We start from the raw sequence: 25,169 nt of genomic DNA, 5'->3' as shown, positions 1-25,169 counted from the left end.
GATTGAATTATAGGAAACTTGACATACAACAAAATTATGTGTCATCCCAGGAGATATTCAAGTTCAACTGTTCTAACACTCACCATAGGTCTGAAACCAAAAAATAATCTTCCTATGAGATCCCGTTGCATACTAACTTATTATGTTCGTGGTTCTGTCTGAATGTGCTGGGAAGAATAACTATAAGGAGAAATGATAACAAAGAATATTTCAGAGAAATGTTAACTGATAGTAGTTGCTTGGATCTAGATATATATTGAAGGAAAGGCAATGAAGGGGCTGCAGTTAGGTTCAGTATCCTTTAATCATACTGTTTCCTCCTAGAAAGTACCTAGAATGGAAAGTTTTCTACAACTCATTTAGTAACAAGACTAACTGAAACCAAGATTATGCAATTTATCATCTGAGGCCCACTAAATATTGTCATCCCTGTTTTACTGCAGAAATAATAATGTATCTGATTATAGAAAAATGTTCCAGTCCCCATGGGAAACATTAGGTAACAAACTATAAGAATTATTACTTTCCAGAGTTTGCAAGTTAGAAAAGATATGTACATTGAGGCATATCTGTCCCCAATGATTATGGACTGCAATTGATCATTTCTATATGTAGCTTTTGTGAACACACTCCCTTTGCCAATATGTCGCTCTTTTTTATTAAAAGTAAATTTGAAATATAATGCTAATGCTGATTCTTAAAGCAAACAACAGTCAGAAAAATCTTATAGAAATAAAGATACTACCTGAATAAGGGAAGGGCCCTTTATTTCTGCTAATAAATTAAGAAGCAAGTGCATGGGAAGAGAGATAACAAAAGTTCGGTGGAGTATTTCAAAAACAGTAAATCTTTCAAAATAATGCTTATTGCTAATTTTTAGATTAATGTACAAAATTATGTGTTTTATTATGACAATTTCATATATATACATATATATACTATGTCAGGTATTGCTCAAAAATTCCTGATTCCTTTTTAGAATCCTCGTGAAAGTCATCTTTTTTTTATCCACTAATGTTCCTTCTACTTTTATCTCATGTAATAAATCTATCTATCTATCTCTATCGCTCTATTGCTCTCTCTCTTTCTATCTATCTGTCATCTATCTATATTTATAAAATCTAAAACAGCAGAGTCTTTTGGTTGTCTAGGTAACACTCATGTTACCTAGACATAGTAAATTTACTATGCAGCTGAGAATGACCTTGAAATTCATATCCTCCTGTGGCTATCTTTAAGGTGCTGTGATACGGACATTCACGGTTCTAAACTAATGTTGGGCTATAAGCCTTTTTGGAAAATCTAATGGTAGCAACCCTATGACTTGTTTTAAGAAAGGACATAAATGCATGCAAGATTATACATGTGACTATATATAGGCTCAATAAAAGGAATAGATTTTCAACACTAAGATTCAGGTAAACTTTTGCCTCAGAGTCTACAAGAAGAAAAATGAGATGCAACAGTTTTCATAGGTAAACTTAAAAGCAGAGTAATGTTCTAAGGAGAAAGTCATGAAGGAGAGAATCTAGAGGCATTAAGCAGAACCCCCTTCCTTGAACTTAACCAATACACCAAGTCATTTTCTTCTCTATGAGAACTGATAATAAATGGTTCCTACCTTTTTCATAGAGTAAACATGAAAAATAAGAGAAAATTGTTGACATATGGCCATTTTTCATTCATTTATTTATGTATTTATTTACATCCCAAACACTTCCACCCTCCTGGCTTCTCCCTCACAGAGTTCCTCCCTCCATCCTCCTCCCTTCTCTAAAAATGTGGGTTCCCACTGGGTATCACCCAGACCACACATGAAGTTTCTCCCAATTTAGGCATATCCTTTCTCACTGAGACTGGACAAGGTAGCTCTGTTGGAACATAAATACAGCTTTAGGGAGAGCCTCCACTTCAGTTGTTGGAGGACCTACATGGAGACCGAGCTGCATACCTGTTGTATATGTGCTGGGGGCCTTGTTCCAGACCATGTAGGTTCTTTGGTTGGTGGATCAGTCTCTGAAAGCTCCCAGGGCTCCAGGTTAGTTGACTCTGCTGGTTTCTCTGGGGGAGGGGATTCCTATACCCTTGAGGGCTTTCAATCTTTCCCCGTATTCTTCCGTAAAAGTCCTGGACCATCATCCAATGTTTGGCTGTGGTATTGGCATCTGTTTCAGTCAGCTTCTCGGTAGAGTCTCTCCAAGGACAGTTATGCTAGGCTCTCGTCTGCAAACATAAAAGAATATCATTAATAATGTCAGGGGATTGGAGCTTGCCCACAGGATGGGTTTCAAGTTGAGCCAATTATTGGTTGGGCTTCCTTCAGTATCTGCTGAGTTTTTATCCCTGCATTTCTTTTAGACAGGGACAAATTTTGGGTCAAAAGTTTTGTGCGTGGGTTGGTGTCCTTATCCCTCTACTGGAGGTTCTGCCTGGCTACCGGAGGTGGTTTTTTCAGGTTCTATGTCCCCACTGTTAGACATCTCAGCTAAGATCACCCTGCATTGACTTGTGGGAGTTATTTTTGAGCTTCAATCCAGTAGAGCCAAAAACAAGCAACAAAGCAGCAAATGTATGAATAGCAGAGCAAGTACATGCTCTAAGTGTACACTAAGCATGTTAAATGGAGGTTTTAGGTTTTACAGGCTGTATGAAGAGGAATACAGTACATAAAAATATTGCTTGTACAATTGTGGTTAGATAAGAGGTACATGAGACTATAACTCAGAGAAAACCAATCTAGGACTTTAGAATCTTATTTCCTCCATGAAGACATTGGAAAAAATTCTGCAAAGGACTTTTAACATCTGTTTTTACAATAAATGAAGAGTTTCTCCAAAGAACCATACTCTTTACTTAGTCTTGTCTGGTCTATGGGCTTTCTCATTTCAATCAGTTTCAACTAAGAGGCAAGCTGGAAGCCACATTGGTTTTGTTTACAGTTTTAATATATTACTTACATTTTCACATTTTCCTTCCCTTAAAGACTTCCACAAATAAGTTTTGACTCCATAAGGTATATTCTGTAAACAACTCCAAGTTCTTATAATGGTCAAAAGTCTCTAGTGGTGCATAGCACTCCTTTCTATGGCTATTGATATATTTTACACACTCCTTAACAGAATGCTTCTAACACTTAAAAAAAATATATATATATATGATGATGATCCCTTAAGTCAGCGTGTATAGACCTAAGTCATTTTTTTACTTACTGTTATTATTTTTTTGTGGTAGAATGGGACTATAACTAGTTTATTCTTCTATTTCTAGATATTAACATTGTTTCTAGCTACTTTGCATCAATACATATAGGATTTTAAACACAGGTATATTCTCTGTGAATTAACTTTTTTTTAAGTTTATGGAATTTGACTTTCTAGATTCAAAGGATAAAGTATCTCTTTGCTTACTACTTACAAATGTTTTGTTACATCTGTAAAGTGATTTATAAAGTTATTAACAAACTCAATTATAAAAGCCCTCATGAATATTTGTATGAAATTGGGACAGGACTACCTCTTTCCTGTTCTGATACAAGGTACTTGGTTTAGTTTGATAATGTTAATATGCTAAAATCTTAGCAACCATCCTCTCCTCATCTACATCCTCCACCATGTTCTTTTCCTGGCCAAATTACATTTGTTTATAATCTTCCTGGTCTGTTTTGATGACAATTTTCAGTGTAAATATGTCTATGACAGAATGCTATGGTGCTTTGAAATTTATGCTACCAGGCCAATTAGTCTATCACCTTCCAATTCACTGGAAGTCTCAGGTGATTGACAAGCTCTTGCTAGAATGCAAGATGAAGGACATTTAGTCCAATTCCCATTATCATACTGTTCACAACTGAAATGCTTTGAGTACAGTTGGAACTCTTATCTTTCCTATTGGCATCCCAATCTTTTGACTCTATACCAGCTTTGTGTATTAAGCTCTGTTTATATCATCTCATGAGATTTCTAGCTTATAAGTCCAAACTTTTTCAATTTTCCCCACTAAAACCCAGTTCCAACCCCCTTTAAACCAAAACTTTAACACTAGTGCTTTGTGGGAAACATTTCGGATATAACTCAGAAATTACATAACATTTTAAAGTATTTATTGCCTTTTTATCACTACGACCAGTATGTTTCACACATGATAGTTTTTGGTAAATATTAAGTGATACAAAATAAGGAGAATGCCTCCTACTTACAAGGCATTCAAAATTGTCTTTAATATAGAAAAATATTTGAGAGGGAAATATAATATTCTTAAATTATTATTTATAGTTTCAGGAATCAGATTGACAAAGATACCCTATGGCCATTCTTTTCACCATGTTTTTGACCCAGAAATCAAAGTCAATGGCAGGACACAACACCGCAGCACTACTTTTTCTTCACAGCAGTCTCTCTGCAGACTGCATCTAGAGCTTGGGCTCTTGAGGATGCTTTACAGCCTCTGTTATGGCATGGAAATACATTAGAAATCGGAGTCTTTTATATACCATATAGCTTTTCGGAGAACATGCTTCAAGAATGACTGAAAAATATGTTTCATGTGCATACTGCACACATGCCAAGAATAGACATATGCTTTGTCCGTGGTTCCCACAGTTGTGATATTAAATCTCTGTCACCACAGGCATCGTGTTAGTGATTGCTCACACACAGTGAACACTGCCAACTTTGTGCTACATCAACAAGTACCTTTGAAAGGAAAGGTTTTTGCTCTTTTTCTTTTCTTCCTGCACTCTGTATCTGTTAATACTGTACTGTTAGACCATCTTGCAGTCAATGAAATAACTTAAATTTTTAAAACGGATAGAACTTTGAATGATGCTTCCACGTTTCTAATCCTTTTTATGTTTGTCACAAATTGATGAGTTGCTGACTTGCGATGGCACTGCATTTTGTCTTAAAATGGCTTCACGATGCTGCTTGGTGATGCGTCATACAGATAGAGTCAAATTGAAGAAGTGAAGACTGGATTTCTTATCCAATGTCAGATTTTCTGATGTTACTATCTCATTTTTATTTTTTTAATTAATTAATTTGTTTTATGTATATGAGTACACTGTAGCTGTCTTCAGACACACCAGAAGGGAACATCAGATCCCATTACAGATGGCTGTGAACCACTACATGGTTGCTGGGAGTTGAACTCAGGACCTCTGGTAGAGCAGTCAGTGCTCTTAACCATTTCTCCAGCCCCATAATTTCATTTTTCTAAGTGCACTATCTTCTTACTGTTTCTGAAGCTTTGTGGGGAATTATAATGATAACATCATGAACGCCAGTTTATTTGTATATTTAAATTTATATGTTTTCTCTAATGCTAATGTCTCAGTTCTGTAAATTTGGAGTATAATATAACAGGATGATGACAAGGAAGCATGTGGATCAAAGCACAAAAGAACTAATATGGACTGTCTTGAAAGTAGGTTTTAGGTTAGCGGACCCTGATTTCTGTGTCTCTTGTATTACCTGACAAAGCATTTAGATATGTTAGTATTACAAACAACTTTAATGAACTTACCATAAAAATATACTTATAAAGGATTTTTTTCAAAATTCTCAATATACTTTCTGACCCTTTGCTAGCATACAATCCATGACCTCATCTGGGGAGAATGGCTTCATGGTGGTGCAAAATAGTCCAATGCTATGAGCAAACTCTGTGAAAGACACTGCTCACACCCCCATTCAGGGAGCAAATAGAAAACTGGTTTCTGGCTGCTGCCTTTATACATTCTTTTCTATTTCAGTTGAACTGGGGCTTGTTATTTAAATAGCATTCTTTTTTTTTAATTTAGAGAATACTTTATTAGTTTTTGTAATCAAACCCACGTATATAAGACCTTACATATTTAATACAGTGTGTTACCCCTGTACAAATGGAAAAAACTTAAGTTCAACATTTCTAGACCAATATGGCTGTTAATTTCTGTACAGTGCCAACTCAACACAGTAAATGGGGATACTTTTTTCCAAAGTTGACAGCACAGGTAAAGTTTCAAAAAATTCAAATTATATATCTGTATATATATATTTATATTTATATAAAAAGACCAATAATAGCGGTGTTATGCATCAACAGCAGCAACAGCTTTCCCAGGTTCTGCAGTCATCTGAACAAAACTGTAGAGACATCCAGCACACTCCATTAAAAAAAAAAGTAAAAAAACAAAACCCGAGAAAATAGCACAGTTCTGTTACTCTTGTGGTACCTGGCACCATTTTTTTTTAAATTAGCTTCTCAATCATCATCTGGAAAGAAAACATTCTGAGCAACATCATTAAAAACAGCTCTGATAAAGCACGGTCACTACTACATATCATAAAGCAGGTACAAGCTATTTTACATCCACAGAGGTATGATACAGTACTGTCCTACATCTATAATACTAGAGGATACAATTTAAAAGGCATTATTTGAGACTTGATTCTACTTTTCCAGCAGAGGGCCCAAAGGATGGTGTGACACAGCTTTGTAAAGAAACATACTCTAGACAGGATTTCCTTTCACTAGTGGCACAGTTCTAAGGATTCATTCTCTCCATGAATGTCAGCTAAAACCGTTATTAAAAAAATGAAATATCCCTAGAATAAAACCGTATAACCACCGGATTCACATGAAGATGACCTAATGGAGACAAGCTGGACCTCACCTTACCAACAAGCTATCAAATCTGTTATGTTTAAACAGTGAGACCTCCAAGGAAAGAGATGCCAAGTAGTGCTTCAAAGCTTCGGACCACAATCAAACACAGCATCCTTTTCAACAGAAGTAGAAGCTCATCTGAATATGCTCAAGGATGCTGACATCAATATTTAATCATCTCCTCACTCCTCCAGGAAGAAGGGCAGATCAGTTACTACTGTACTTTATTATGTTCAACCAAATCACCATGTTACAAAAATAGCAAGCTGCCATAATAAAAAATAAGGCTCCTCTATCCAGCACCAGATAGCATCATTTTACTTTTAAGCCTAGAAATTGCACACTTGTATATAAACCAATCGAAGATGAGGATTGAGAGTTCATCTTGGTGGATTTTTCCTTTGATGAATATGAAGTGTCCTTCCTTATCTTTTTTGATGACTTTTAATTGAAAATTGATTTTATTTGATATTAGAATGGCTACTCCAGCTTGCTTCTTCTGACCATTTGCTTGGAAAGTTGTTTTCCAGCCTTTCACTCTGAGGTAGTGTCTGTCTTTGTCTCTGAGGTGTGTTTCCTGTAGGCAGCAGAATGCAGGGTCCTCATTGCGTATCCAGTTTGTTAATCTATGTCTTTTTATTGGGGAGTTGAGGCCATTGATGTTGGGAGATATTAAGGAATAGTGATTATTGCTTCCTGTTATATTCATATTTGGATGTGAGGTTATGTTTGTGTGCTTTCATTCTCTTTGTTTTGTTGCCAAGACGATTAGTTTCTTGCTTCTTCTAGGGTATAGCTTGCCTCCTTATGTTGGGCTTTACCCTTTATTATCCTTTGTAGTGCTGGATTTGTAGAAAGATATTGTGCAAATTTGGTTTTGTCATGGAATATCTTGGTTTCTCCATCTATGTTAATTGAGAGTTTTGCAGGATACAGTAACCTGGGCTGGCATTTGTGTTCTCTTAGGGTCTGTATGACATCTGTCCAGGATCTTCTGGCCTTCATAGTTTCTGGTGAAAAGTCTGGTGTGATTCTGATAGGTCTGCCTTTATATGTTACTTGACCTTTTTCCCTTACTGCTTTTAATATTCTTTCTTTATTTTGTGCGTTTGGTGTTTTGACAATTATGTGACGGGAGGTGTTTCTTTTCTGGTCCAATCTATTTGGAGTTCTATAGGCTTCTTGTATGCCTATGGGTATCTCTTTTTTTAGGTTAGGGAAGTTTTCTTCTATGATATTTACTGGTCCTTTGAGCTGGGAGTCTTCACTCTCTTCTATACCTATTATCCTTAGGTTTGATCTTCTCATTGAGTCCTGGATTTCCTGTATGTTTTGGACCAGTAGCTTTTTCCGCTTTACATTATCTTTGACAGTTGAGTCAATGATTTCTATGGAATCTTCTGCTCCTGAGATTCTCTCTTCCATCTCTTGTATTCTGTTGGTGAAGCTTGTATCTACAGCTCCTTGTCTTTTCTTTTGATTTTCTATGTCCAGGGTTGTTTCCATGTGTTCTTTCTTGATTGCTTCTATTTCCATTTTTAATTCCTTCAACTGTTTGATTGTGTTTTCCTGGAATTCTTTCAGGGATTTTTGCGATTCCTCTCTGTAGGCTTCTACTTGTTCTCTAAGGGAGTTCTTCATGTCTTTCTTGAAGTCCTCCAGCATCATGATCAAATATGATTTTGAAACTAGATCTTGCTTTTCTGGTGTGTTTGGATATTCCGTATTTGCTTTGGTGGGAGAATTGGGCTCCGATGATGCCATGTAGTCTTGGTTTCTGTTGCTTGGGTTCCTGTGCTTGCCTCTCGCCATCAGATTATCTCTAGTGTTAACTTTGTTCTGCTATTTCTGACCGTGGCTAGACTGTCCTATAAGCCTGTGTGTCAGGAGTGCTGTAGACCTGTTTTCCTGTTTTCTTTCAGCCAGTTATGGGGACAGAGTGTTCTGCTTTCGGGCGTGTAGTTTTTCCTCTCTACAGGTCTTCAGCTGTTCCTGTGGGCCTGTGTCTTGAGTTCACCAGGCAGGTTTCTTGCAGGGGAAAAGTTGGTCCTACCTGTGGTTCCAAGGCTCAAGTTTGCTCGTGGGGTACTGCCTAAGTCCTCTCCGCGGCGGCAGCAACCCGGAAGATCTGCGCTGCTCTTTCGGGGAGCCTATGTGCACCAGGGTTCCAGATGGCGTTTGGTGTTTTCCTCTGGCGTCTGGATGTGCACAGAGTGCAGTCTCTTCTGGTTTCCCAGGCGTGTCCGCCTCTCTGAAGGTTTAGCTCTCCCTCCCACGGGATTTGGGTGCAGAGAACTGTTTATCCGGTCTGTTTCCTTCAGGTTCCGGCGGTGTCTCAGGCGCAGGGATCCTGCCGCTCCTGGGCCCTCCCCTACGGGAACCCAGAGGCCTTATACAGTTGCCTCTTGGGACAGGGATGTGGGCAGGGGTGGACAGTGTTGGTGGTCTCCTCCGCTCTGCAGCCTCAGGAGTGCCCACCTGATCAGGCGGTGAGGTCTCTCCCCCACGGGGTTTGGGAGCAGAGAGCTGCTGCAGGCCGGGATTTAAATAGCATTCTTGATAGTGCATATTTACTCTACACTCTATACTGAGAAATCACTGAAAAATCAAAATTAAAGTCTCTGTATGGAGCTACATGTGACATATATAACATACACACATATGCATGTGTGTGTATAAACATCAAGAAATGTTTAAAGTGCCATCATTTAACTGTAGTTAGTGACTTTTGTTCCTTCTATGACAAATTAGGAATACACAAACCAGTTAATTCCTCACTACTATCAGCAAGTAACTGCAAAGATATCTTCCCTTGTACTAGTGAAAACATTTATTCCATTCTCCATCTATATTTCAGTTATTTTTTATTCCCTCTTCTATCCATTATCCACTGGAGTTTCTGTGACACTTCCTGCTTCTTCCAAGGAAGCTATCATTTATTCCGTGGATTCGTACTCTTTCTTTTCTCTCCTGACTTATTGATTGATAGTTCATCTCCTCCTTGTGTATTATTATTTCTTTGAATCAGTTGCTCTACTTGGAAGTCCACCTACTCATGTGTGCACTCATGTATCCATTACCGTGTCAGTTGCTTACCCTGTTTTTTTGTGGTTACTGAGGACAATTTTGCTTCCTTACTTAAGTTCTGAATTGATGTGTTTATGAAAGAAAGGTATTAAAATATCACTTTTTAATTGATAAACATGAGAAAAAAACGCAGCTTAAACCAGTTGACAGTCAAACTTCTTAATATCAAGACATCCAGTGTCATTCCTTAACAGTCCTCCTCAGAACAGACCTACTGCGTGGAAAAGATTGCGAACTCCCCTCCCAATTCAGTTGACTTCTAAGTTTCTCATTTCATCATCTAGATCTGCTGCCTGTTTAAGCCATTCCTCAGATTCCTCTGGATTGTCATAACACTGCAGCACCAACTACAAACATCACAGTAGAGGAGGGATGTGTCTGCCTTCCAAGATTAAAGCTTACTAGTAATTTTTCTTTATTTTTTCTTTCATGGTTTTTTTCAATAAAACTTACATTTGTCTCTCTATTTGTTTGTCACTGAATGGGGAAAATTCTTCCTGAGGTAGCAGAGACAGTGCGAAGACACGCATGAGGGCAGAGGGAAAACTCTCCAGTCACTAAGAAGCCTGTTGTTAAATGCCATTGTTCTGTTGTTACCTGCAAATTAGACCTTCTTTTCTTTTGCTAATGTAATTGTTTTGTTGAGGATTGCTTTTTGTACACCTATTACTTTGCTGAAAAGACATAGCATCAAAAGTACTTTCTTTTTTTGTTGTTATTTCTTTTTCAGTTTTATTGTTTTTTTTTTTTTTTTTTTTTTGGTTCTTTTTTTCGGAGCTGGGGACCGAACCCAGGGCCTTGAGCTTGCTAGGCAAGCGCTCTGCCACTGAGCTAAATCCCCAACCCTTTATTGGTTATTTTATTTAATGTTATCCCCCTTCCCCGTTTCCCTCCATAAACCACCTATCCCCTCCCACCTCCCCCTGCCTCTATGAGGGTGCTCCCCTAACTGCCCACAGCATCCTAGCATTCCCCTACCCTGGGTCATCAAGCTTCCACAGAACCAAGGGCCTCTCCTCCCAGTGATGTCTCCCAGTGATGCCAGATCCTCTGGTACATATCCAGCAGGAGCCATTAGTCTCTGGGAGATTTTTTTCTGTTGTTGTTGGGGGAGATCTGGTTGGTTAACATTGTTGTTCTTCCTATAAGGTTGCAAACCCACTCAGCTCCTTCAGTCCTTGCCCTAACTTCTCCATTGTGGTCTCCATGCTCAGTCTGGTGTTTGGCTGCATCTGTATTTGTCAGGCACTGGCAAAGTCTCTCAGGAGACAGTTATACCAGGCTCCTTCCAGTAAGCACTTCTTGCCATCAGCAATAGTATCTGGGTTTGGCTTCTGCAGATGGGATGGATCCCTCGGTGGGGCAGTCTCTGAATGGTCTTTCTTTCAGTCTCTGCTCCACTCTTTGTCCCTGCCTTTCCTTTTGACAGGAGCAATTCTGGATTAATATTTTTGAGGTGGGTGGGTGACCCCAACCAACTTTCTTAATAATTACCCTTTTATCTATACATTAGTGTACTGTTTTCAGCAGAAAAGCTTCTTTATGCAATTGAAGGCAGTTAATTCAGAAGTATGCAGCTGATCAAAGAGCAGTGGATAGGCGCTCAGCTCTAATTGGTATGTCCATATCACATCCTCTGCCACACATGACTCAGGGAACATCACAGAAAAGAGGGCGGAGTAATGTAAGAGCCATAGGTCAGGGAAGACTGATTCAAAATATATGTGGACATGATATGGCTGGTACATCATGATCTCACAGCATCTGTGCTTGCTTGTTCAAGACTTTTGAAGATCGAGCCAGTCAATGAACACTACACTATGGATGGGAGTTGTTCTTAAGTCCCCATCCCTAACTATGGAGCTTGGCAGGTAATGACTGCAGAAAGAGGGAGAGTCAGTTTTTTCCCTCAGTGTGGTCCATGCTCCAGTTCATTACCCTTTACCCTTGCAAATATGGGAAGATTTAATTGGACTCACTGGGTTATGATATGATGGTGACAGACCATCATGAAATGAGAAGGAAGATTAGGAGGCTTCGGGAGGATACTAAGGGAGGGAGAGGTTGAAATATGAGCTAAGTACATAGTTTTCATGTATAAAATTAGCAAAATCTACTACTACTATTACTTCTACTATTACTACTACTACTACTACTACTACTACTACTACTACTACTACTACTACTGGTAATAAAGTGATAAGGAGTCCTTCTCATTGTGATTCTCTTCTGTCTGTTTAATGGTTATAAATGACTAGTGTGACCTCCTGTGGCATTTGGTGTTGTTTTACAAGAAGCAGAAAGATCCTGCAGCAGTCTTCTGTCCTGACCTGGTTGTAGATAAAGGGTATTAAAGCAACCAATTATGGATCTCATCTCAGACATTGCCAACTCTGGTCCCAGTGAGCTCTGGCAAGCAGGCACTGCCCCTGTGGTGATTTATATAATGTGAGTCCAGGTTCAAGGCATTGGCTTTTGTCTCATCAAAGGTCCAGATTCTTTTCTGTTTTTTACCCAAACCATTCTCATCTTTTGCCTTCTTTTGTTGATTGAGCTTTTATACCAGGGCAAAAGTGGAAAATACTTCATCTTCATCTCTAAAATTCAGATATTTCCTTTTCTTTGGACTAACAATAAGTGTACAGAAATACTTGTCTCAACAGTCCAGTGATGCCCTAGATTTTCTATTTGGTATCAGATATCCTATCACCAATCTTCTCTGTGTATACAAATATGTAGACATTCCCTAATATAAACAAGGGGGGACTTTGAAAGACAGTAGGAAAATAGAAGAAAGAAATACTTTCTGTATTGACAGGTGATTTTTGATACATTATCATTTAAATTGGCTGCCATAATTATATTTCATAATGATTTATAATTATTTATTCTCAAACACATTAGCTGTTTAAAACCCTTCTCAACCACAAATAATCCTGTAATACAACATTTGTCTTACATCTAGAAGCTTAGTTTGAGCCAATGAATGTTGTGTGGACTGGTTTGGGTGGGATGCCATGACTACATGATAAACTGCATTGGATGACACTACACGTGCTTATGGATGCACAGTGGTGGGTAAATACTGCTACCACCAATGGGACTATTACAGAGCACCATGGTGAAGAGTCAGAAACACACCCATGTCAGTGGAGATAATATCTAGTATTTTTCAGAGTCCTTTGTGTTTTCCACAGGAGAAGGAAAGAGGTCTCAAGAGCCTCCTGAGAGCCCTTATATATTTAGGTTTGTGAAAATTCAGATTTCATAGGTTGTTCTTAGTACAATCTCTAATATTTGAGATCTTCAGGTTAAAGATGAAATCTTACTGAGGAGGTAATGCTATTGCAGAGGTGCAGAGAAGTCCAGCCAGCATCAGTTCTCCTATTCCATAGAGCTCCTGCTGGCCAATTGAAGTCTATCATGGAGCTCTCCTCATACCTAGGGTGGTGATATGTGTCTCCTTCATGCAAGTGTCAAATTACATCTGCAAATTATGCTATTTCAGATACAGTGTCCAGGATGGAGCGGTGATTTCCATATTGCTTTGTCTCCTCGGTCTGCTAGATAAGTATTTGATGAGCAAAGGAACTTTTAAAACTAAGTGCTAAATAAAAATGAAACTGTCTCCAATTGAGACCTCAAATCATTGTGAAAACAGTTTTCTCTCTTAGCATGCTGGTCCTATGTGTCAATAGAAAACACAGGTTTATAATGTAGAGGCACTAAAATTCTACAGTTTTTGATTATATAGTTTATTTATTTATTTTTAGATATGAAGGTACATTCTAAGCCAGGTTTAACAGAGTAGAAAACAAAAAACTCCTCAAAGTCGTTCTCTGACAGTTTACATACACCATGATTTGCACACACACACACACACACACACACACACACATGCATGCACGCACACGAGCACACACACACACACACACTCACACCCACCTAATTTTAAGGAAGTACTCTTCTTTTTATTCCTTCTATACATATTTGGAAGAAGACTTCCAAGGACTTTTTTAGGATTAGTTTGGAACTTAAGGGAGCATGGACTCTGAGGGGAAGCCCAACAAGGCAGCTGTAAATTATAAGCTTTATTATAGCTAATTTAAGAAGAAAATAATTCAATGGTCTGAGCCACTGGGATTTCTGGGTATAATTGTTATAGCTGCTAAATGTATGATCAGAGTTACTAACAAAAGTATACTGAGCCCAGTGTGGCCATGTGGGGGCAATGCCCGACTCACAAAGCACAGCATCAAGATTTCACATTTGACCTTCACTTGGGAGCGTATTGATTTAACTAAGAACAGATTAATCTTCCAAAGAGCGAAAGGAGAATCATAGCACCATTCTCCAGCTCTTTTCATATTACCATCAAGCAGAATAAGCAAATTGAATTTGAAAAGCACATGAATGGAGTCAATGAAAGTGTCTGGCATGAAGATAAACAGAATCATCAGTCACTGAAATGGTTCCCTTGGTGTCTCTATCTATTGGGTATCAAGACAAACGGCACCTCATATCCTTGTATTTATATGCAATTCAGCCCACAGAAATACTTATTTTTTGATACGATGCTTATGCAAGACCCACAGGAGGGCTCATATTCACTACGAGAGGTAAATGACATAAATATAAAGAATGAGTGTGTTAATTTGTTTGTTCCTTTGGTGGATTGTTTGTTCATACTATGTAGCCACAAGGTAAGTCTTCCATGATAGCTCCAGGTAAGATCTGGCTCTTTTAGAACATAAATATTTTGGAAAGTTGAATCATGAATGCGCATGTGCAATGCCCAGTTACAGTTATGAACCCCAAGAAACAAATTCATAATGGCAATGGCAGGATCAAAAACTTGCCTGAAAATAAAATGTTATGCTTGTGTTTGTGAATTGCTTTAATCAGTTCTAAGGACACAGGCAACTACTATGACGGTCAGAGTATGTAATTGTATATAAGAAACCAGATACAGACAGAACCAAAGAGATCAACCATTGAAAACTAGACAGATTCTTAAAATTTGTGCTTATTAACTCACCCCATCTGTAATTTCCTAATACATGGTTCTGAGATTTAGTCATTTGCATTTATGACCACAAACTGTAATTTCCATTTGTTTATGCTACAGTACTCGTTTTCTTTAAGACCTTATGCGGTGTTAGGCAGAATTATCTTCCCCCCCCATGGTACCATATAATACTTGCTGAATTTGAAAATAAAATATTTATAAGTGGATGCGGCTTGTTGGCTGATAGCAGAGGAAGATCTTTGTGTGCCAATTTGACCACTGTCAAAGAGTATATTCTTGTGGCAACAGCAGAGACATAGGGGGTAGCACTTCTCACAGCACAGGGCTTCAAGTACTGGCTTGTTTTTTTTTTTTTATTTGTCTACCACAATCTCACTGAACTAATCAAATTTCAAGGCAATTACTGAATCAAAGACTGAGGAAAGGAATGTGCAAATCACACTACTGAAGGATAGAATAAAACTGAAATTAATAATATAATGTATTATGATCTTCACTCTTATTCCAATAACCTATTTCCTTCTCACATGCAAATCACACACACACACACACACACACACACACACACACACACACACACACACAGCACCTAAGGCTTCCAAAACTCTTGTTCAGTAATAACACTGGACTTGAAATATAGACTGTCATACCGTTCCTAAATTGGGGCTATAGACACTGAAGGCCTAACTAAACTTTAGTCTCCAATAGTCAATATATAGATAGCCATGGTACGGAAAGGAAATGAAATAGTGAGTCAACCCACTTCAAGTAGGGCGAGAATGTAAGTTACAGTTTGCGTTGGTCCGTGATGATTTTGAAACTCACAGTACAAGTGTTGGTAGGTGCCTCTACACTGTGGTTGGTTCATTTCAGCTCACAGGGAATAGTCACCTCTATTGCTTGTTTTTCATGTGGTGGAGCTCAGATTCATCATTCTGAAGGCTCCACTTTCCCAGATAATTTCTGTGGGCATTTCTAAAAATACTCCTTGAGGTATACATCTGTTTTGCCAGTGGTTCTTTTGTTTGTTCGTTCGTTTTACCAACTAGCTTCTTATCTTTGTAAAGTAGATAGCCCATTTGTCTTTTTCTATCATAAAATGTCTCAGTTTCTTTTAATTTAGCTGGCAATCACTTTAAGAAACACACGTTTCTATAATGCTTATACACTTGATTTCAATCAGTACCTGCGACTGATTTTCCAACTGAACACTTCTTGGGCTTATTTTATGATTAAATCGGCTTGCAAAATGATCTGCATCAGATGTGTAAACATCTATTCCTAGAGATGGGTGCTCATCTTTTAGCAAGGTGTCCTAGAGAATTGGGGGAGTGTCAGTAGGTCTCTCTATCTTTTGATTAGGCTCAAATCGGCTGTCAGCGAATAGTCCCCTCTGTCCACTATTTGTTTTCTATGCTTTATTTTAAGGTCTTCTACCTGAGGTGTGTCCTGTGATTGCCCTGTAGGAATTTAAACTATGACTCATTACATATAAAAACATTTCATTAATTTTTCATTTCTTCTAGTAAATTTGAACTGTTATTTTTTAAGAATCTCATTGACTCGTCTTAATGCTTATCTCTGGATTTTCTATTTTGTTTTTGTTTTTTATTGAAAGTGAAAACTTAGGATTTCTGCTAGAATCATAGAGTAAATTTATTTTTCCCTATTCCTTCACAGAAATACAGACAAAGGCTCTGGATAACATATGAGAGAATTTTAAATAGTAGAAGGCTTTGTGTCAGAGAGAAGACTCATTGGCCAGGGATCTTAGGGCCAGAGGAATTGCACAGCAGTGCCATCTTAGGTTTTCTTTCCACCTTATTTATTGTGAGAATGTTAGAGAGGTCAGCAGCACAAAACTGCCAATAACTGCAGGCAATAATCTTAATAAAAACCTACTCTCTTTTGCCAAAGGACCAAAAATCAAAACTTAACAAAACAGAAAAAAACCTTAAATAATGACCATTCTACTGATTTTAAATTCCAAGAATGACAACAAAAAGTGCTTCACTTCTTTCCCTCCCAGTAAAGGCTGATTAAAATCTTGGATCCTTTCTGGTCCAAGCTACAATGAAGTACTCTTACTGCCCCATTTATCCCATGAAGCAGTGTAGTGAAAACCAAGTGTGCATTTGTGGGGTGTTCCAGGTGAGCAATGGCAAGGGATATTTCTCTACACCATAAATTTCCAGGGTTAGATAGTACCTTATGTGGAGGCTGGCTTCATGTCCTTATTTCAGTAATAATGAAGATGCCTCTTTCTCCCTCCTGGAGTTAGTTAGCAGCACCCCACAATAACTGCCTATTCCAGTAACCAGGTAGAGATAGCATCGAAGCTGTGTCTACAGGCTGTGTTATGCAAGTGGAATCAACTTGAGCTCATACTCCCATTCAGTGGGAACAAGAATTCTAGCCAGAACCAATATAGGGTGAGTAGGGATCATAGCCTTCCATGATAGTACAGAGGTTATACATTTCCCCTACTAGAATGGCAGCATTACTTAAAGAGAATGTTTTAAATCATATCTAAAAATCTGATGAGACCCAAAGTTTCAGAATTTTAATAAAAAGTTACTTATTGCCCAAGACATAGGAAGATTTCAAACTGATGATCAATAATACACAACTCAGAATAAGATAAATATTAAGGACATATCACAAAAATTATAAAACAAACAAAATGTTTTCACAAGCAGTTATGAGATAATTAAAGACAATAAGTAGGAAATCTCAGTAGAAAAGTGAGAACAAAAATCCAGTGGAAGTTTTAGAACTAAAATATAGAACAATTGGAAAAAACTCAGTGGGCAAGCACAAAAGCAGAATTGAACACATAGGAAAGCATTCATGACCTTGAAAGTGGAGCAGAGAGAATTGCCAACAGTAATGAGAGACGTGCAGTGCCGCAGAGACCAGGGATGCTGTGTTTAAGAACTCTCATTTGTGTCATTAGAAATTCAGAAAGAGATAGAAAGAAGGCAAGGCAAACAGCCTTGGAGAAACGTGACTGGAAAAAGGAATGATGGTAGCAAAGGGTCCAACCCTACATTATAAGCATCTGAGGAAATGTAAGTATTTACAATTATAACCAGTTTTTAAAAAGTAGTTTGTTATAAATCCATTGAGTCATGTCAAAAGTTACATTCTGACTTTCATAAAGGAATGGAATTCAATATATTTTCTAGTTCTATCCATTTGCCTGCAAAATTAGTATCTTCATTTTTAGCAGCTGAATAATATTCCATTGTATAAATGAACCACATTTTCTATATCCACTCTTCAGTTGAGGGATATCTGGGTTGCTTCCAGTTTCTGGCGATTAAAAATAAGGTTGCTATGAACATAATGGAGCATGGGTCCTTGCAGTATGGTAGAGCATCTTTTGGGTATATGACCAGGAGCAGTATAGCTGGGTCTTCAGTTAGATGGGATGAAGAATTATGGGAGGAGGGATTGAGAAGGGGGGCAACAGTTGTAATGTTAATAAATACAGACAAACAAGAATTTGAGCTATGTACTTTGTTTTTGAATTAGAGGTCTCAGCTTTCTGCATATATCTCTCAAAATGACATAGATTTGCAATTTTTAGTACAATCTAGCAAGATTTTGGTGACAATGGGGAGGAATGACAAAAAGAAAAAAGAATCTGGAACAGATAAAGTAATTTTGAAAGAGAATAGGTAAGAGAATTGAGTTCATGCAATTTAACTACTTGATAGGCACTATGGTATGTGTGTTTGATATTTGCAGAGAGAATAAACACCTTTAACAGAACACAAGCCTAGAGATGACAAAAACACAATGAAAATTTTTAACTTATGTAAAGGTCAAAGGGAATTCAGTGGGAGGTAGTATAAAAAATTATGCTTCAGGACTTGAATACCCATAGACAAATAGCAGACTACATTGACCTAACTTTGACTTTCAAATAAAAATGAAGTAGAAATATATCTCATGTTTAAGAGCAAATGTAAGATCTTCGCGATTTAAGTTCTCAATCTTTTGAGATATCTCATGCCATTGTCCAAATGGTTGCAATTTAAACATTTCAAGAATTACCAAGTTTTGGGAAAACCTGTGTCATGTCCTTATCAAGTTTCATCATTATGACCTTTACGATCATAGCCTTTCTAATACTACAAGGTGATACCTTATTGTTGTTTTAACTTATATTTGTCTAATGATTGGAGATGTTACAGATATCTCATGCTATTTGTTGGTCATTTGTGTGCATTCTTTTAACTACCTACTCAAGTCTTTTGATGTTCTAATAGGGCTGTTTGTTCCTGAGTCCTTGACATTAGTTTCTGCATCAATTTTTTTATCCAGGTGCTGTGATAAAATACCCTGATGAAAACAGTGTAAGGAAGGAAGAGTGTGTTTGGCACACAGTTTGAGGTCATGTTACTTTCTCTGTGTTTATGCTTCCAGGATCTTATCACACAGAACGTTGACACCCATAGTGGATATGTGCACCCATTCTTAGTAACTTAATCAATTTCCTACAGATATACATCCAGATAATTCTAGAATTCATTAAGTTAACAATGGGGATTGACATCACAGTCTTTTAATTAAGAAATGATTTGCAAATATTTTTGGAAAATTTCCTCTTGAGTCTTTTAATATAACCATATAGTCCTAGAAATAGATATGTACTTAAAGAAATTGAAATCCTGATGCTAAAAACCATTCAAAATAATCTATGTATTCAAGTAACTCAAATATGAATTGATTAGTTCACAATAACTTATATGCAAAATAAAATGGTATTTTATCTTAAAAATATAGTTGACCACTTGCAACGTTAAATAGAAATCTACGGGTATAGATAAAGTGTTACAGTTTGATAAGTGGAATGAATCTTGATATTCTTCCACTAACCATGGCAGCTATAATTAATTTTTATTTCAAAATGACCAAGGAAAGGATTTTGAAGGCTCCCAATAAAAAGAAATGATAAACATCTGAGTTGTGAATATGTTGATTAGTTTAATGATTTTATAATGTGTACATGTATAAATCATGTTGCTTCCCATAAATATGTGAAATTACTAAATGTTAATTTAAAATAAAATAAAAACAACATGCAAAACTATTAAACTTATAAGGCAAAACATAAAGGAATCTCCTTAGGACTTAGGTTTTGCTGGCTGAAAAATTCATTGGCATGATAGCAATGTATGACACATGCAGGATAATTAAACTGAACTCTCATCTCATCGGTTAAAATGTGCATTTAGACAGGAGGGATAACTCCTGTCTTATAGCAAAGTAAAATGACCATAGTTGGTATCAATTAATTCAAATTAATTGAATGTTTCAATATAAGTCATAGGGTCCTTTCAATGTTCATGACATAAAGGATTGCTATATGTCAAGCTGAAGGACATGCTAATTACTCTGATTTGATCCTTACATTGTATACATGTATCAAAATATCTCCTGTATCCAAAAATATAAGTCAATTAGAAATAGCAAATATTTATAATAGATTAAGAACATGAGTATTAAGGTCACATTATAAATACTAGAAGCAAATACAAGACCAGTTTATTAAAAGTAATAGAAGCGAATACAGAGCAAATACCTATGAAATTAATCTTGTCAATGATTTCTTTAAAACAGTCGAATAACTTAGATAAGAAAAGAAAAGTAGACAAATGGAAAGGCTTAAAAGCTAAGCACTTTGATATGACCCAAGATACAGTATTAAGAGCCCTGTGGAAATGGGGAATATTTCATCCTGTTGACACCCTCTCTTAAATACTAGTGGCTTACACAGATTTGAGTTGCCTTTCACAGTTAGGGCAGAATCAAAGGCAATGTTTTGTAGCTTAGCCCTGCTCATCTGGCTTTTAGACACACAGAAGCAACGACATAAGCTTTCTGTAGGGGTTTCCTCTTCCTACTAAACAGACCACAAGCTTTATATTTTACTGTGGAAGTTACACTGTGACTTAATAACTTCTTGACCTACTAGTTTGTCTAAGTACTCAAACCCTATTGAAATCATTCTGATTAGAAGAAAAGATTAGTGTTAGGCAAGTCACCTAGCTAAACTGTTTGAATAAATGCCTTTGGTATTCGTCATTGATATAGCTTATCCAGCTGTGACTCTTTCCTGTTCAACATGTCTTTGAGGAACAATGACATGGAGTTCTAAAATATGTGCTTGTCATAGGTTGGATCTGATTGGATAACTATGCTAAGCATCTCAACTCTTATACAAATTTTTTTTTCAGGAAATTGAGGCTTGCATACTACCTGCTACTTGCTTTTAGTTTTCTCTTGCAAATATCAACCACCTTCCCTCCTTCTTTGTTATGTTTGTCTCTTCTTCCCAATCATCTGACTGCCTCTTCTTGAATTAATTTTTGCTTGTTTTAGATTTTTCTTTTCATCACATAAGAAAATATTTTGCACAAAGGGAGAAATGTATTCTGTTACTATTGCTAATAATATTTCATTATTGAGTGTATTAATGCCGATTGTATGTAAAATGGGCAGCTTCATGGTTTTTGAAACGTATTTTGATCACCTATGATTTCAAAAACTCAAGTGACATAAATGTAAAAAATTGGAAACATAATTTGCATAATTCAGTCTTGGGAAACATTCTCTCTTGAAAACTGGGAAGAGGTAAAATTTTCAATTCAACGATCCTTTACTCACTTAAGCCTCCCAGGCTCTCCTTTACCAGGGTCATGGTTTGACTCTGACTCCCAACCATGGTTGATAGAAAGCTCTAGAATCAATGGAGGGACTTACTAAGGTCAGATATCTGTCTTCAGTGGCTGTGAGAAAGATATCTTGCTCAGTAGACAAGACAGTGTCAAATAAAAACACCTCACATAGGAATTGATGCTACTGTGCTGGCAGGGTCATCAAGTACACAGCCTAGGGCTGTGACAATGTCACTGTGAGTAAATTGGTGCATGGAAGGCTAGTGAGGGTCCCCAGTGCTCTCCTTGCCTTTTTGAGTCCTACTCTCCCCTTCAGGATACACTCTTCTATTGTAGAAATATTTATTTCAAATATAGAATACTGAGACCGATTCTTCCATTGTAAGTGCAGAAATATTAGTTTGTTAAACTTATATTGTTTCTGACTGAATTTCATTGTATGCACTCAGCACATTCAGACGGTTAACTGATTTGTAAGAAGCTGATTTCTTTCTTAACACCCACATTAAAATCTCTAGGCCTCTTATTGTAATCCATAACAAATGAATTTAAGGGTCTCATGCACACTCTCTCCCCCTGATCTCTTCTTGTCCTGTATTACTGTTGCTAAGCCAAGGTTAGCTGTGTGCTGCCTTGAAGTTTTCTCTTGCCCATCCTCACTATTTTGCTACATCCAGTCTTTCTTCTTTTGATTTTGCCTTTCCTGTTTCTTTGTTAACTTGAGTTTACTTTTCTGTCATTCTTTTGTCTGGCCACATCAGAGCCCCACTACAGTAGATAGATGCTTAAGAGAAGAGGGCTCAAGGACATAAGAAAACGTGGCCACGGAAAATGGCCAGTGCACCATTGCCAAAAGCTGTTACAAAAGTACTAATGGGGCGGCTTAAACAACGGAGCTTTATTTTCTGGAGGTTCAGAAGATGCCTTGGTAAGTAAGAGTATTTGCTGTCTGAGTATGAAAGTCTAGGTGTGAATTGACAGCCTTCACATAAAAGTGCTAAGCATGGCTACAAGCCACTGCAACCCAATCCTTGGGAAATGGAGCCAGGCAAATCCCCGGAGCATGCTGGTCAGTCAGTGTAGCTGCAACATCAAGTTTCCAATTCAGTAAGAAATGCTATCTCAAGGGGAAAAAGACTTAGGGAAACAGAGCAGGAGAGTTGATGTTGTACTCTGATCTTTTCATGTACATATGCAGATACTCACACCAAACACTCATGTGGATATACCACACACACACACACACACACACACACACACACACACACACACACACACACACACACACACACACACGCCTTTAAAAGTAGATCATCAACCTAAATGCAAGAAGTAAAATAAAACAATAAAAATATATTTACAATTGTGGAGGCTTGATCTCCAAGGTCAAGTTGTTTGTTTTTCCTGATGCAGCTTTGGTCTGGAAATGACTACCCTATCCTTGTGCAGTCACATGGCCACTTTCACCATGTCATGTTGGATGTACTTATTAGACTGGATTAGGACCTAGTCCAATGGCTTCATTTAATTGTAATTAGCAGTTTAAGCAAGATTTCCAAAGAAAGCCACATTTTAGGATATGGGGTTAAGTACTTCTCATGCAAACTTCAAGTGACGCTGAGTAAATTTTAACAGGAATTCATTTGTGTGCCATAGGTAAAATCTATTACTTGTTCCTACAACATGTTGATGAAGCCACAATACACCTCCTCATGCAGTTCGAGATTTCAAAATTTTGAGTTTTCAAACATTAGCAAGCATTGGTGGTGGGGAAAAAGAGTGATGGAGTGATGTGTGCAATTGTGAGAGTTACAATTGTATCTAGAGCCTGTGATTAAGCAGAACAACAGCATTGGCAAAATGTGTCTCCAGATGATTTTGGAATACAACTGTGAAGATTGGCTTGGCAGCATGTAATCTCACAGTGTAGATATTGGTCCCGCAGTAGGCAAATGCGTGTCCTGGAGGAAGAGAAGGGGTAAAGGGCAGATTTCTATGTTAGGAAGGTTCTTTCCTGTGGAGAATTCTAAGAACTTGGAAGAGAAGATGGGGTGGCATTTGGCAAGATGGGAATTCTCCCTTCCAAACAATAGCATTCCTGGAGGTTGTCCTGAGTGTGGGCTGCATTTAACATCAGGGAAACTTGCTGTGCATTGAACAGTGAGGCCAATCCTCAATTTAAAATCTCTCAGTCTTCAACTGTCTCTTTGCCAACCACCTTTCTGACCCACAGTAATAACACAATATTCCTGCTTTTCCTGGAGCCTAGACTCATGTATAAAGGCTTGAAAGTGAAGCTCGGCAGTGGAGAGCATAATGGTCATGGTTATGTCCATTCGCTCATGCTAGTCTGTATCTAATGAACCGTAGAAAGTGAAGAGGAGATGAGGCAGTGTTCTGAAGAATAGTTTGGGTCCTTAGCATCAGAAATGCTCCAATCTTTTTGTGCTGCATTCAGATCATTAACCTTGAAATAGCAATGATCTTAAAAATCATTAGCATTCTACTTTGCTATAAACTAGGAAGAGATGTAGACAGATATCTCTTTACTGGGATGCACACATGTGTTCTTAATATATGTTGGGCAGAAAACACTGATGCTTAGACTTTATCCCAAATATCGGAATTTCTTACGTGTCCTGGGTGCTGGTAGCTAATCACTGAGAAAGGGAGAGTAGGACCACATCAGCTTGTCAAGACACTACTGTCCGGAAGAAGACTGCTGGACTCGAGATGGAACATAGTTTAACAATTTTCTGGGGGCATTAGACATGTCACCTCACAGAATTTGCAGACTCCATATTTCTTAAAAGGACAGGTAAATTCAGGTACAGTGCAGAAAATAATATTAATAGACAGTTTATAGTTTACAGATAGCTTAATGAACTGGTGGTAGTCATTCTCAAAGTGACTGTACATCTATATAAGTCTCCAGATTCTGGTCTCCTTTCTAAGATTCTGATTCAGAAGGTCTGAGCAAATTTCCAGATTTACATTTTTACAGATTCTGAGGGATACTTTTGCTGCTGGTTGGGAACTATAATTAGAGAGATGCTGCTTCAGAAAATATGTAGGTGAGGAATGTCTTTCAACTACACTTTATTGTTAATTGGCCTAGTGAGACGCACATCTAAAATTCTTCTTCCTAGCAGTAATGGATTATTGTGACAGCATAGGCATATGAATATTGATAATGGCGGGTTGAACATTCAAGAAGTATTAATGATCAAAGGGAACAGAGTGTTCTGTTCTGAATGTGTAAGGAGGTGGTCTATAGCATGAAATGGTTTTTCTCCCATGAAAACTATGTTCTTGATTTTCACAGCCAATGCATAGTCTATTTGCTTAGTTAATAGAACTGGTTCTGAGCGGTTCTCAAGTCAGTGAAAATAAACCAGTTTTATATGTGGTTCTTCACTTTTACAATGAAAAAGTTAATGCTCACACAGATTCTTGAAGATTTCCTAGAAACAATGAACTATCTAAGCCCAAGAAGACTGTCAATATCTACTTGCAAAGATAGATCAGGTCAACACAAAGTAGGAAATTATTTTGTCTTTTCAGCTAGAAATAATTTACTTGAATATTAGTGAATACCTGCAAAGAGTGTAGGGTGAAAGTTTCTATTTTGATTATATTATAATACATGTTAAAGTTTGTTGAGTATTCACATTTTCTCTTTCTCTTTTGAAACTCCCTTGACTTTTTGTAATTGTTCA

This window comes from Rattus norvegicus, chromosome 2 (assembly GCF_021556685.1).
Source record: "Rattus norvegicus strain SHRSP/BbbUtx chromosome 2, alternate assembly SHRSP_T2T, whole genome shotgun sequence".
NCBI lineage: Eukaryota > Metazoa > Chordata > Mammalia > Rodentia > Muridae > Rattus > Rattus norvegicus.
The sequence above is the reverse complement of the archived record's forward strand: the minus strand, read 5'-3'. Positions refer to the sequence as shown.